This window comes from Ambystoma mexicanum, chromosome 6p, assembly GCF_040938575.1.
Source record: "Ambystoma mexicanum isolate Mex_15411 chromosome 6p, UKY_AmexF1_1, whole genome shotgun sequence".
NCBI lineage: Eukaryota > Metazoa > Chordata > Amphibia > Caudata > Ambystomatidae > Ambystoma > Ambystoma mexicanum.
Genome location: NC_090935.1, coordinates 159,810,781 through 159,823,738, shown reverse-complemented (window position 1 = coordinate 159,823,738; position 12,958 = coordinate 159,810,781).

Below are 12,958 nucleotides of genomic sequence, written 5' to 3'. Positions count from 1 at the left end.
ACAGGAGTTCCCCTTCCCCATCATAAATTGAGCTTGTTCTCCCAGGTTCAAATTTTCCTAACCCCCCAACACTCTAATTATTCTCCCCAGAACCATATGATTACCACTAAACATTATAAACTATAACTTCCACTCCAACAAGTGAGATGCCCGGATGATTCCAGACCACGGTAGCACTTCCCCTCCCACTCATCACCACACAGTAACACATTCAATCTCAAAAGCATCCTGCACTCTCACAGTTGCTTCATGAACGATATAAGCACTGTGTTACCATTCCTCTCACATGTTTGTGCCTTTGTAACCTTCCAAATATAGGCCCTCATTCCGAGTTTGGAGGTAAGTAACGTCCCTTACCGGCATGGTGCAAATAGCGTGTCCGTGCTGGCACCAGTCCGCTAATTAAGGACTTTTACGACTACCTAGCGCCATGCCTCAAAAGGCTCCCAAAAGCCCTTACTGGCATGATGCTAGGCGCATATAACACTTGCGACATAGTGCAATGCGACATTAGCGGTGACCGTAAATAGCGGTGACTGTAATTAGCGAACACCGCTATTTACGGTCACCGCTAAATAACGGAACTGGAAATAGCGTCATTGCACAGGAACGGGAAGGAGCACGGCGGCCATCTTTAAAAACACAAACCATTGTCATCCTCAGCACACAGGACCCCTGGGACACAGCTGATTGACTGAAAAGTACCCCCTACGAGCAAAGAATGCCTAAAGCTCAGAAGAAGGGATCTGCCCGCCTCCGAAAGGAGAGATTTAACCAGGACGAACTGCAGATGCTTGTGGACACTTTGTATGAGCATGCAGCCACAGTCTTCAGCAGCAACATGAGGAGAGAGGCAGTGCTGCGTAAAAAAGAGATCTGGGCACTTGTTGCCCAGAAGGTTAGCGCAGTGGGCAACACACCCAGCACGGTGAAGGATTGCCGTAAGCGGTGGGATGATCTGCGCCTAAAGGTGCGCAACATTTTATCTGTAAATCGCAACCAGGCCATGGAAACTGGAGGGGGACCTAGTTCACCCATAAAGCTCGCCCCGTGGGAGGACACATGTGCAAGCATGATTGGGTCTGAATCGATTGAAGCCGTAGGTGAGATGGAGTGTGGCACCACGACATCTGCTGATGGAGGGGAGTGTCCAAAGTAAACACTGCTAAGCCAAATCTGATGAAAGTCAATGCCAATGTCTGTCCAAAGAGTCACGCCATGGTCGGCCACACACTCACTCCTGTAAAGTAGGCTGAAGCAAGTGAGACACATGCTGATGCCTGCTGCAAGGCCATATCGTACATGACACATACCACACAAAGTAGGAAATTCCACGAGGCACACAGCGTGCATGACCAAAATAGTGAGCATTTCAGACAGCACTGTTCCTGGGAAACATGAGTGACTCCAACATATGGCTGCTTTTACCACCCATGTATCAAATGACGTGCCTATCCCAACACAAATGCCTCTTACCCAAAATTGTGTGGATGAGCAATTGTCCCAATGTATGTATGATGCCTATCCAAACATCACTCATGCCGTCTCTCTCTTCCACCCCCACAGGCAGTGAGCATGACAGCGAAGATCAGGACACCACCTCTGCACAGGCCACACCCAGTAAGAGGTCCCTGGAGGACATCAACCACCCGTCAACTTCCAGGGGACAAGTCAGGGGGCGCCGTGTCCCAGCAAGCAAGCCACTGCAGGGACACATAGCACCTGTCCCACCAAGGCCCGTGGGGGGCACACCATCCCCACCCACTGTTCTGGCTGGAGACACCTGTCAGACACCCCATTTGGAGTAGTCCAGTGTGGCTGGGGAGGCGGCAGCCACGGCACCCCTCACAGTGGAAGGCAGCCATGATGACATCTGGGGCACCATTGAGGATGATACAATCGATGTTGCCCATACCAAAACCTAAATTGCATCCCCCCAGGTATATACGAGCGATACCGTTAACACCAACACCCCAGAGCAGTTTGCCCATGACGACACCCAGGGACATATCAGTCCAGTATCCAGTGTTGGGGAGGATGAGCAGGCTGGGCATTCCAGCCACATACCCAGCACACCCACAGGTGCAGCCGCAGGACCACAGCGGTCTGACATGCTCACTGCACTCATCAGAGAATTTGTAGAGGACAACCGTCAGGCCACAGTTGAGTGGTGTACAGAGTTGTCAGCACTGGGCCGGTCCTTTACAGACAACACCAACCGCCTCTGTGAGGAGGTCTCGGGCCTCCGGCAGGTGCTAGGGTGCATCCCTGATGCCTTGGAGGCAGGTCGTCCAGCCCCACCACCTCAGCAGGAGGCCACACCATCCTCCAGCAGTTCAACCCAAACCAGCCCGCTCCGCCGGTCGGTCCGTGCACACGCCGACGGGACATGCCACCCCCTGTCTCTGGAAGTGCCGAGTGAATGTTATGGCAGCCTCATGTAGGCTTTGTGGACTCAATGGGACTTGTGTGGGGGAGTTGTGGGGGGAGCGGTAGGGGGGTGAGGGTGTGTGGGGGAGTTGTGGGGGGATGCGGGAGGGTGTGTGGGGGAGTTGTGGGTAGGAGGAGGAGGTGAGGGTGGTGGAGGGTTTTGACACTTACGTTAATATTGTTACAATCAATACACCAGTTGTATGAAAAAGAAGACCTGAATGGACATTAATCATTGCGCATGGGTCATTTAATCATTCACAGTGCATACTGTGCATGTACCCCCACACCCAGTGCCCTATGTCCAAACATTGGGCCTCATTACACGGTAGGCTGTAAAGGTTTACCGGTACCGGTATTTTACCGGTAGCGGTAAATCCTTACCGCCTTACTACGAGGTCCCTTTGTGGGTTGGGGAATTTAACGCCTGCTTTTTGCAACCAACCCGCAAAGGGACCAGTGGAGCTAATTATGGTACCGCAATTTGCGGTACCGTAATTAGAGCCTTCCCCATTCCCATATATCCCTACCACGGACTCCCCAGGAGATATTTGATACACAAGTTGCCTTCCATGCACTAGCAGGCATGCCAAATTGTGTAGGTGCCCTCGACTGCACCCATGTGGAGTTGGTGGTCCTGCATTCCATGGAGGTGGTGTACCGCAACCGCAAGCAATACGATTCCATCGTTGTGCAGATGGTAAGCGATGCCGGCAAGATCATCAAACATTGTTGTGCCCGATATCCCGGATCAACTCATGCCTCTTTAGTCCTGCGGAACTCCACGCTACCACGCTTCGACATGCTGGACGACGTGCCTGGCTGCTTGGAAAGTAGCAGGACTGGCACATGGCATTGAAAAGTGGGGAGAGATGCACACACTACCATGCTGCCAATGTTGATGAGACTGCACAATGTACACATCACCAAACATTGTGCCCCAAACCATCACATACCATACAAGACACACAAATCCAATATGAAGTTAGGTCCACACCTATCACGACATGACTAACAGGAAACCACACCACACCCCATGACACGTGCACCACCCATCAGCGACCCTCACCCTCCGTAACGCCATCCTGCACCATGCAGTGCATATGCACCATATTGATGTCTCCAGCATATGACCACACAGGACAAGCATCCCTGGGAGTGCATCATACTGAACCTACTAGGGAATCCACAGTCCGGCACAGGGCCGGCACAATCACAGGAGTGCTGCATGTCACCATGGGAATGCCAATGCTGATTGCCCAATATTGCACAGACTACTGCAGTTCTCACAGGACACAACACCTCACTATTTTGACACCTTCACAGTGGTATGCATACACCATGCATGTGCAACTAGACGTCACACCATTAGAACACGGCACAGAACACATGGAAGGACAGTAAATGGTGGCAATGCATCCAGGGACATGTGCATATGGGCAACCATAAACTGCAGGCATGTGTGACTAGTACAGCTGTCCTGCATGATTACCCTGACATTTACCTTCATTTTTCTCTCATACAGGTGATAGTGGCTATCCCTTGAAGCCGTGGCTCCTCACCCCTGTCCGAAACCCACAGAACAGGCACGAGGAGGAGTACAATCATTCCCATACCCATAAACGTGTGGTCATCGAGCAGACCTTTGGCCTGTTGAAGGCATGATTTCGCTGCCTCAGCCGGTCGGGTGGGGCACTCCTCTACAGGCATGAGAAGGTGGCCAAGATCATCATGGCATATGTCATGCTGCACAATATGTGCATCCGCCGGAACGTGCCCCTGCCCCCTGACAAGGAACTACTACCACCTGATGATGATGAAGGGGAAGAGGAAGATGTGGCAGGACCTCATCACGGTGCCGATGCACAGGAGGGACGTGCTGTGCGGCAGTCCTTGATCGCACAATATTTCTGACACACATGTCAGCAGAGGGTGACATAATGAGCCTCATTACATGGAAGGCGGAGAACCATGGCGCTATTAGCGCCATGGTTCATGCCGGTAAAATACCACCCTATTCCAAGGTTGGCGGGGCGGTAATTCCCCCTTCCCCCATTGCCCTTCCCCATTCTTGCCCCATAGGGCATAATGGGAATGGGGAAGGCGCTAATTACGGTACCGCAGGCGTTAAAATCCCCAACCCGCAAAGGGACCTCGTAGTAAGGCGGTAAGGATTTACCGGTACCGGTAAAATACCGGTACCGGTAAACCCTTACCGCCTACCGTGAAATGAGGCCCTATGATCTCGGGATTCAGGGCCTCATCAAAATCTGCTGGGATACCGCCCAACACAAATAGTGTTGCTGCAACTCCTTTTCACTGTATCCCTATGCACTAATAGCACTGCAGTAACAGTGCCGCAAATGGTCGGAAAGTGGCAAGATTTACCTCCATCTGAAAGCTGTGATGAGGCCATGAGTCTGTTTTGGGTTTTGAACATACATCGATGAGGTTTAGAGGCCAATGCTACACCCATGTGCTAGACAAGACCCCCAGAAATAAGAGCAAAAGAATTTCTTTCATGGAGAAAATCAGTGAATTCAGGAGCAGTAAAAACACATTTACACTGAAAACTGAACATCTACAAAGCATACAAAAACGGATGCTATGGCCCTCATTAGGACCCTGGCGTTAAGGGGTTAACGGCGCCGTAAAATGTTGCAGCGCCGTTAACCCCTTAACGCCTTACTACGAGGTCCCTTTGCGGCTGCCGACCTTAACGGCTGGTCTGGACCAGCCGTTAAAGTAGAGACCCGCAAAGGGACCTTGAAGGTAATTACGGTACCTCAATTTGCAGTACCGTACTTACCGCCTTCCCCATTCCCATTGAGCCCTATGGGGCAAAAATGGGAATGGGGAAGGGCCAATGGTGAATGGGGAATTACCGCCCCGCCAACCTTGGAATGGGGTGGTAATTCCCCATTTCACCATGGCGGAGTCGGTAAGTTACCAGCGTTAACCATGGCGCTAATAGCGGCATTGTTTAACGCCATAGTCCAAATGAGGGCCAATAGGTTTGTGGTCAAACGGATTTGAAGAAAATATAATACAGTCGAGAAAAGCCGTCCTGGTCATACCAAACCAAACCTGAATCCATTACGGGTCTACATGGCTGCCTACAAGCCAACCTAATTAATATATTCACTTTGAATGCTGTAGTTGCCCCCCTGCCATGGTAGCCCTGCCAACTCACCACTGTAGGTGTACCTTTTTTGCTAGTAGGAACCCAATCACCATGCATGGTGCACTCAAGAGTACCTACAATGAGCACCACCAGGTAACCTGTTTTCCCTTGGGGTCATTGGAACGTGGAAGGGCAGAGGGAAAATACTCAATGAAGTCATTCTGCTCAGATAGACCATTTCACCATGTATCTTATGTACATATATAGCTATGCAACTCCGTTAGAATGTTAGTTTGATATATCCATGAAATGACCAACACACATGAAAATATCTGGGGGCAGAATAATTTCAGCAAAATAGGAGCCTCATATGGATGGATTATTATTATTAGAGCAGATATTGAGCATGAATCTAAATTTCGGTTAGTGACTGAGCACTTTAGAATCATTGGGAGAAGAAAACAGTGAAGGAAGCAGAGAAAAAGAAAGCAGGGAGCTCACGGGGGTGGGGGGAGACAAGAGTGGGCAATTGGCACTATGGGATCTACAAGCAACCAGAGGAGGAGCCAGTGGGGAGCAGATCACAGAGTCTCAGGTAGGATGGGGAGTAGAGGGTGTGTAGACCTAGGTGTTAGGGAGGAGCCATTCCTTGAAGAGGAAGGTCTCAAGCTATTTCCAGAACTGTAGAAGCGATGGGGCAAGTGTGATGTTGACAGGGAGGAGGTTCCAGAGTCTTGGAGAATAGACAGATAATGGCTGTCCTAGGGTTCTTTATTTCATGCACCATCGGAGTTCAAGTCTGGATGTTGAGAATCTCAAGATACAAGGTTTTCTGGCCTGCACTTGCACTTAAGCAAAACGTGAATGGCATGACCCATTATTTTCTTTTCATTTTAATAAGTGGAACAGATTTTAGAACAGTACCTGCCTATAGGCAAAGGGAAGGGGCCCAGAGGACCCATAAAACACCAGGCCATGTGGCAGACATTAATTACCAAGATGCCAGACATGGTAACACACTTCACACAGGCTTTATTGAAATGTGAGCCCAAGTGGCGGGCAAAATAACAAAAGAGTAGGGCTAATTAAACTAACTGTTGTCAGGATGGTTATTACCAAAGGTGGGTAGTGCTCTGAGACCACTGGATGAAATAAACTGTTACACAGGGAAGTGGAGAGTTCTCAAACAAAGGTACCCCCTGTTCATAGAAAGTCTGCACTTGATGTCCCTCAGTGGCAAATCAAACCAATACCCAGTGAGTTTAGAGTGTGTCCTGGAAACATCTTTTAGTTCTTTTCATTGTGGGTTTCTGGCGGATTCCATAACCTTTTCCTCACAAATCCCGAAGGCCCCTTCCCCATGGTTGTCAGTTCCAGGTTTAGGTGCATGCTCACTTCTTGCTACAGTTAATCCTTCCTTCCCTATGCACTTTGGCCTCAGTTATGAATTGTAGCCTGTTTGGTGGATTCCGTGAGTGGGGCCTGAGCGACAGGCTTTCCAGCAAGGAGTAGAGCCACAGGAGGACACAACTGCACTAAAGCTGGGACGACATTCTTGCTCTCTCTCTTTCTCTCTCTCCCACTTTCTCCCTCCCTTCTAGGGTTCTTCTTCTCCAGCCACTTGCCCCACTCGCTCTCTCTTTTCCATAGGGGCTCACCTCAAGTCTCTCTCCTACAATGCTTTGCACTACAAAGTATGCTTTCTTAAGTGTATCGCTTTAGGTCTTAGGGCCAGCCTCTGTTCTTTACTAATGTTCCACTCCACAAGGCTCTCTGCTACTCCTCCTATAGGCCTTCAAAGTCCTCCTCTTCAGCTCTTCAGTCTGTCTGCTAACTTCCCCTTCACCTCTTTGAACATTCCACTCCTCTTCCTTCCAACATTTCCCTTTCTCTCCTTTCAACCACCTCCTCCTCACTGATTTCTCCTCTTTAAACAACTCTCCCAACAACTCTACATCTCTTTCTCTTGTTCTTTTCTCATTTACCTCTCACCAGTATTTTTTAGTCATTTTTTTGTCATCTTATCTCCTTCCCACCTTTTCCCCTTTTAGGCCTCTTCTTCAAACCGTTGGGTCCCTCTCTCATAGCAATTATGATTCCCCAACTCTCTAACTCCCCCATCTTTTTCACTGATTTGGCTGTTTTCTGCACCTATTTGGGCACTTCTCATATAACAGAAAGGGTCCTTTACTTCTGCACTATCTCTCCCACCTCCCCGGCCTTCCTATACCAGCCTCCTGGGCACTTCATTACAACACCTTGTGGGTCTTCCTTCTCTCTGCTCACTAGTTCTCTTAACTCACCCACTTCAGGATCTGTCTTTCCCCAACTTCTTGGGCTTCTCCTGCATCCTCCTGCTTTCTTCTTACCCAGTCATCTGGGTCTCTCTTGCAGTCTCCTCTCACCATAACCAAGAGACGTTCCTCCAGTCGCGTCTCTCCAGCTCCTGTCCTTCTCATTCTCCTTCTGTTTACCTCTTCGACCAGCACTGACCAGTAACTCTACCACCTACTGATTTATCCCTGTGTTTTCACAGGGCTCTGTTCCCTCCTTCTAAACTCTCTTGGGTCTAATGTGGCTCGAGTGTGGTAGATAAGACGGGGGTTGACTGTCAGGCTATGCCTCTGAGGAGGCTTACATACCAAGTGTGGGAATTGCAATTGGCTCATCCCCCCATCTTCTTCCTGACAAACTCTGGTCATGCCACCCAGTGGGTCTCCAATATCTGCTGAACAGCAGCATTAAGAATTGTGCCTGCAACATTTAAGTTCTAACACACAACCAAGAGGGAATGATTCCATCAGGTATTATTCTACAGACAATTTGGCCTATTCACTCAACTGGGCAAATGCTTCAGATTTGACCGTCTTGCCTATAAGAAATAGTTATGTGAAAGGAGGAGGAGGAAGCCGGTTGCCTGTAGAGAAATGCTGCTTTATTCCAAAACAAGGTACATAGCTTTTTAGCAAAAGAAATCTGAGGAACTTGCTTCAGTCCCTTCAGCTTCCCTTCTTCTCAGGGTTTCTGCAATAAGGATGAATCTGGAGGACCCATTGTCTAGTCCTAGCTCCGAGGCACGCCTTCCTACAAGAGAAAGAGAAAGTCCTTCCTTACTGTCAACTTTATACACAGGCTGGTGATATTTTAGCCAATCAGATCTCTGGTACTGTGGTTGTTCACATAAACCCTCGCAGGCCTCGCCCCCTTTCCCCGGGCTCGCGGCTTGCCATGATGCCTTGTTGTATTGCTCCACCGGAGAAGACTGGGCCCTGTGACCGAGTGAGGGATGGGCCGCGTTACAATACGGTGAGTGTCCTGGATCAAGATACAGTAACCCGTTCCACGGGTGACCGGCCAGCGGAACGTTTAGGGCCAGCGGCTCACCAGCCTTGCTGCTTTCCTTCACGTTGGCGGTAGTGGGGATTCCCCTTTGTTTTGCTGCCATCACGTCTCCACGGGTCAGGTCGGTGTCTGCCCCACGGTCAGACCTGCTTTCTGCCCCTTCCTTGGCCTCTGGTCACCCCAGTGGCCAGGTTACGACGTCACGGGCTCGCTGGTTAGTACCTCCGGTTGTTGCCTTGGTGAGCCGAATGAGGGGCTAGTTGAATCCTGCCAGCTGGGGTCACCCAGGGACATGGAGCACTGTGCACCTTTACAAGTTAATGCATCTTTTGTATGCCAAAGAGAACATTCAGAAACAATCAAAATGTTGAATTTATTTAAACACATATTCAAAGACATATACAAAAATGTAAAAAATGTACTGACTGCCAACTGAATTGATTTATTTTATTTTAACATGTTTTTATTGGCATTTGATTAGGTACAACCAAGAATTTCAGTGTGTCGCTTTCCGTGCATGTCATACATTTATGACAAAGTTCAACAGTAACCTTTAAACAATACCCAAATAGTTTCCTACACGAGTCTTACGGTGTGTTACATAGTTTGTCGGAGTACGCATCCTGGTGCCCGGGATACAGTTCATACTCCTTCTCTCCTGGTGTCACCAGCAGCCATTGTCAGTTGGGTGCGGGTGGGCGGCCACACAAACATGGGGCAGGTGTGTCTCACAATGTGTGTCTCGCTCAGGGGGGTTTATCATCAGATGGGTGGAACATGTCCCACACCAGTGCCTTCCATGCGACCCATTTGTCATTGCCATCCGGCTCCGATCTATTGACCCCATCCTCCACACCTTGGTTTCCGCCTCCACCCACCTCTCAAATTCCCTGTGCCATTTTTCATATTGTGGCCCCAGCCTTTTTCCAGGACATGGCAATGGTTCTTTTGGCTAGGACGCATGCCAGGTCCATGAATCTAAGCACATGCTTGTATTTGCTAACCCTGGGGTAGGCTCCAAGCAAGCATTCCTTTGGTGACCATTCAAACCTTACTACGCCAGCTGCTCTGCAGACTCGTTCTATATGTGCCCAGAATCCGCACACGTGCCTACACCCCCAGTACATGCTCCTTCGCCTCCACACCATGGGCACAGTGAACAAACGCTCCTGTTGAATGTGGCTGCCCTGTGCAGAGTCATGTAGGTGCGGTATAGCACATTTAGTTGTATCAATTTAAAGCAGTGATGCTTTGGGGTAACCCAGTATCCTCTCCCATTCCTTTTCCATTATTACTGTGCCCAAATCTGCCTCCCATTGCTCTTTTAATGTTATGCTCGTGGGGTTGGGCGCATCCATTAGCATACTGTGCAGCCTTGAAACTGGCCGCCAGCCGTCGCCCAGGTTGTACATCAGCGTGAGTATTGGTTCCGCTTGCGGTTCTTCCGGCCAGCCATTCTATCTAACTTTAGCCACCTTTTGGACTTGTTGGTATCAGAGGAACTGTCCACCCGGGATCCCTGCTATCTCTTGTATTGAGTTGAACTCCCTAAAGTCCCCCTCTTCGTATACATCCCCCCATGTGTTTATCCCTTTCCCTTCCCATCTACTCAACACCGCCATGTCTGTGCTGTCTCGGCATGTGTCCGCCGCTATTGGCACTTCTGGGGATTAAGGGCGTGCAAGTTTCAGTAGGGCTTGTGTCCTCTTCCATATCTTCCTGCCTAGCGTTACAACCATTGGGGTGTGTTCTGCATCCCCGTATGTTACCCACAGTATCTGCCAACTGAATTGATGCAACACATGTACATAAACAGGAATTGAACAGCACAACATTTTCATCCAACATACACAGATGTAGAAAAACTGCAGCAGGCTTCAAGCCTTCCGCTTTTAAAAGTTTGTAAGTTCTAAACTTCTCTTACCACTTTAGGTCACTGATATATGGACTGGGTGGTTGGTACTACCCGCGATGATGGCTTCCAGTTCTGCGATGGGAAATGAGTCTGGCATGTCCATTGGGCCATCATCTTACCAGTGGTTACACTCTGGCCCTACCCTCTACTGGACTGATTTAGCCTACCTGGGAGCCTAACTGTATGGCCGACTGCCTCTCAGATTTCCTGGGCTGCTTCATAACCCTCTCTTGCTCTGGGTGGTTTTAGGAGAGGTTTCTATACTATCATTGGATGGGGCTAAGCGTACAGGAACTGCTGGTGTCATAGGGACCCCTGCTCTTTAAAGTGGCAGGAGCATCTACAGTTGCAATGTGACAAACCTTTACCTTACGCCGGTAGGATGGGCGAGTAGCCAAGGGAAACCTCCCCATGCAGCCACTTGGTCCGGCCACTGGGCCTCTGATAGCTGGCTGTAGTATCGTACCCCTTCCGAAAGTCACGATGCTGGGCGTAATGATTGACCAAGAGTTGAGTATGAGAGCCCATGTTTCTGTCACGTGAAAACCTTGCTACCATCACTAGGGCAGTTCCTGGAGCCAAAGTGGACTATGGTTCTCGTCTGTTATAAGGCATTGATAAAGGAGAAATAATGCGCAGATTGTCCAAAATAACGCTGTCAGAGTGGTGGTAGGCCTTCGAAAAAAGGATCCTATCTCAGAGGCAATGCGAGCACTGCACTTGCTTCCTGTAGCCTGTAGCGAGCAGGATTTCTTTCCGCATCATGGAATGACACATAAGTGCCTTTACGGCACCAGCTCAGGATATCTATCCAACCACCTTGCATGGTTGCCATCACCCAGGATGCTGAGAGCCAACAATGCTAGTCTCCTGCAAACTCTTAGAGCTCAGCTCGAGGTGGTGGCACAGAAGTCATTTAGCTATGCAGCCCCCAAAAATGTGAATGCCCTCCCCTCTGATCTGAGACTGTATCAGTCTTTCCCGAAGTTTAAACATGGCCTGAAAACATTCATGTTATTGATCTACTCTTCCCTGCCTCAACTCGTTCCTGCTTCCCTGATGCCCTTCTGCGCTTGAAAATCACTGTAATTTGCCATAATTTTAGTAGTGCAAATATTACAGCATTTGCCACAAGGCTTGAAGCCACTCCAAAATGGCCGCTCGCCATTTTTGCAAAACTCTCTATGCCTGAACAGTAACAACGGACTAAGAATTGTCCTGATTGGACAATGGCACTTTTATTCTGACCAATTGCGAGCCGGCAGGGTCAAGCCGGCCCACAAACCAAGGCACACAGAATAAGACACTTCCCTGTTGTGAGCCTGTCTGGAGCCTTTCGGAGCCCAGGGCCACGAGCCTTACACCTGTCACCTCTCACCCCATGGATCACCTTGCACCCGCTGCCAAACAGCTCTGTCTACAGATAATTGCCTGATGCCACCTAGAACATGCAAAGCACATCTAGGCACTATGCTTGCATCTTGTTCTTGCGGTGCTTTCTGTCACCACTTGTGATCTTGCCTCTACCCTGCCTTGCCTACATCTGGTAGAAACTGCACCCAAGCGCTGTGTATTTACTCAATGTGACATGCCACCACTCTGTCTTGCCTGAATTTAGTAGAACTGTTTCTAGGCGCTGTGCTTCTCTCATTGTGCTGCACACCTGTGACCTTGCCTCTACCCTGCCTGCCTGCACTTGGTAAAAATTGTACCTAGGCGCTGGGTACTTACTCAATGCGCTACCCACCTGTTACCTTACAATCACTACTTCAGCCTACACCAGGAAACTGAACTTAGGGCCCACGTTTCACTTGTTTTATAATTATTGCACCCCAATTTAAACGGTATTGAAACCACTCTTACCTGTCTTTTTTAGTGCATTTTATCCCATTTTGTGATTTTCGAATTTAGACGGACCCTGTTGCCATAATTGCTCCTACATGTTTGCACATTGCATTTTAGCCCATACTGTGAATTTTCAATTTAGATGGACCCTGCTGCCATAATTGCTCCTACATGTTTGCACATTACATTTTAGCCCATACTGTGAATTTTCAATTTAGATGGACCCTGCTGCCATAATTGCTCCTACATGTTTGCACATTACATTTTAGCCCATACTGTGACTTTTGAATTTAGATGGACCC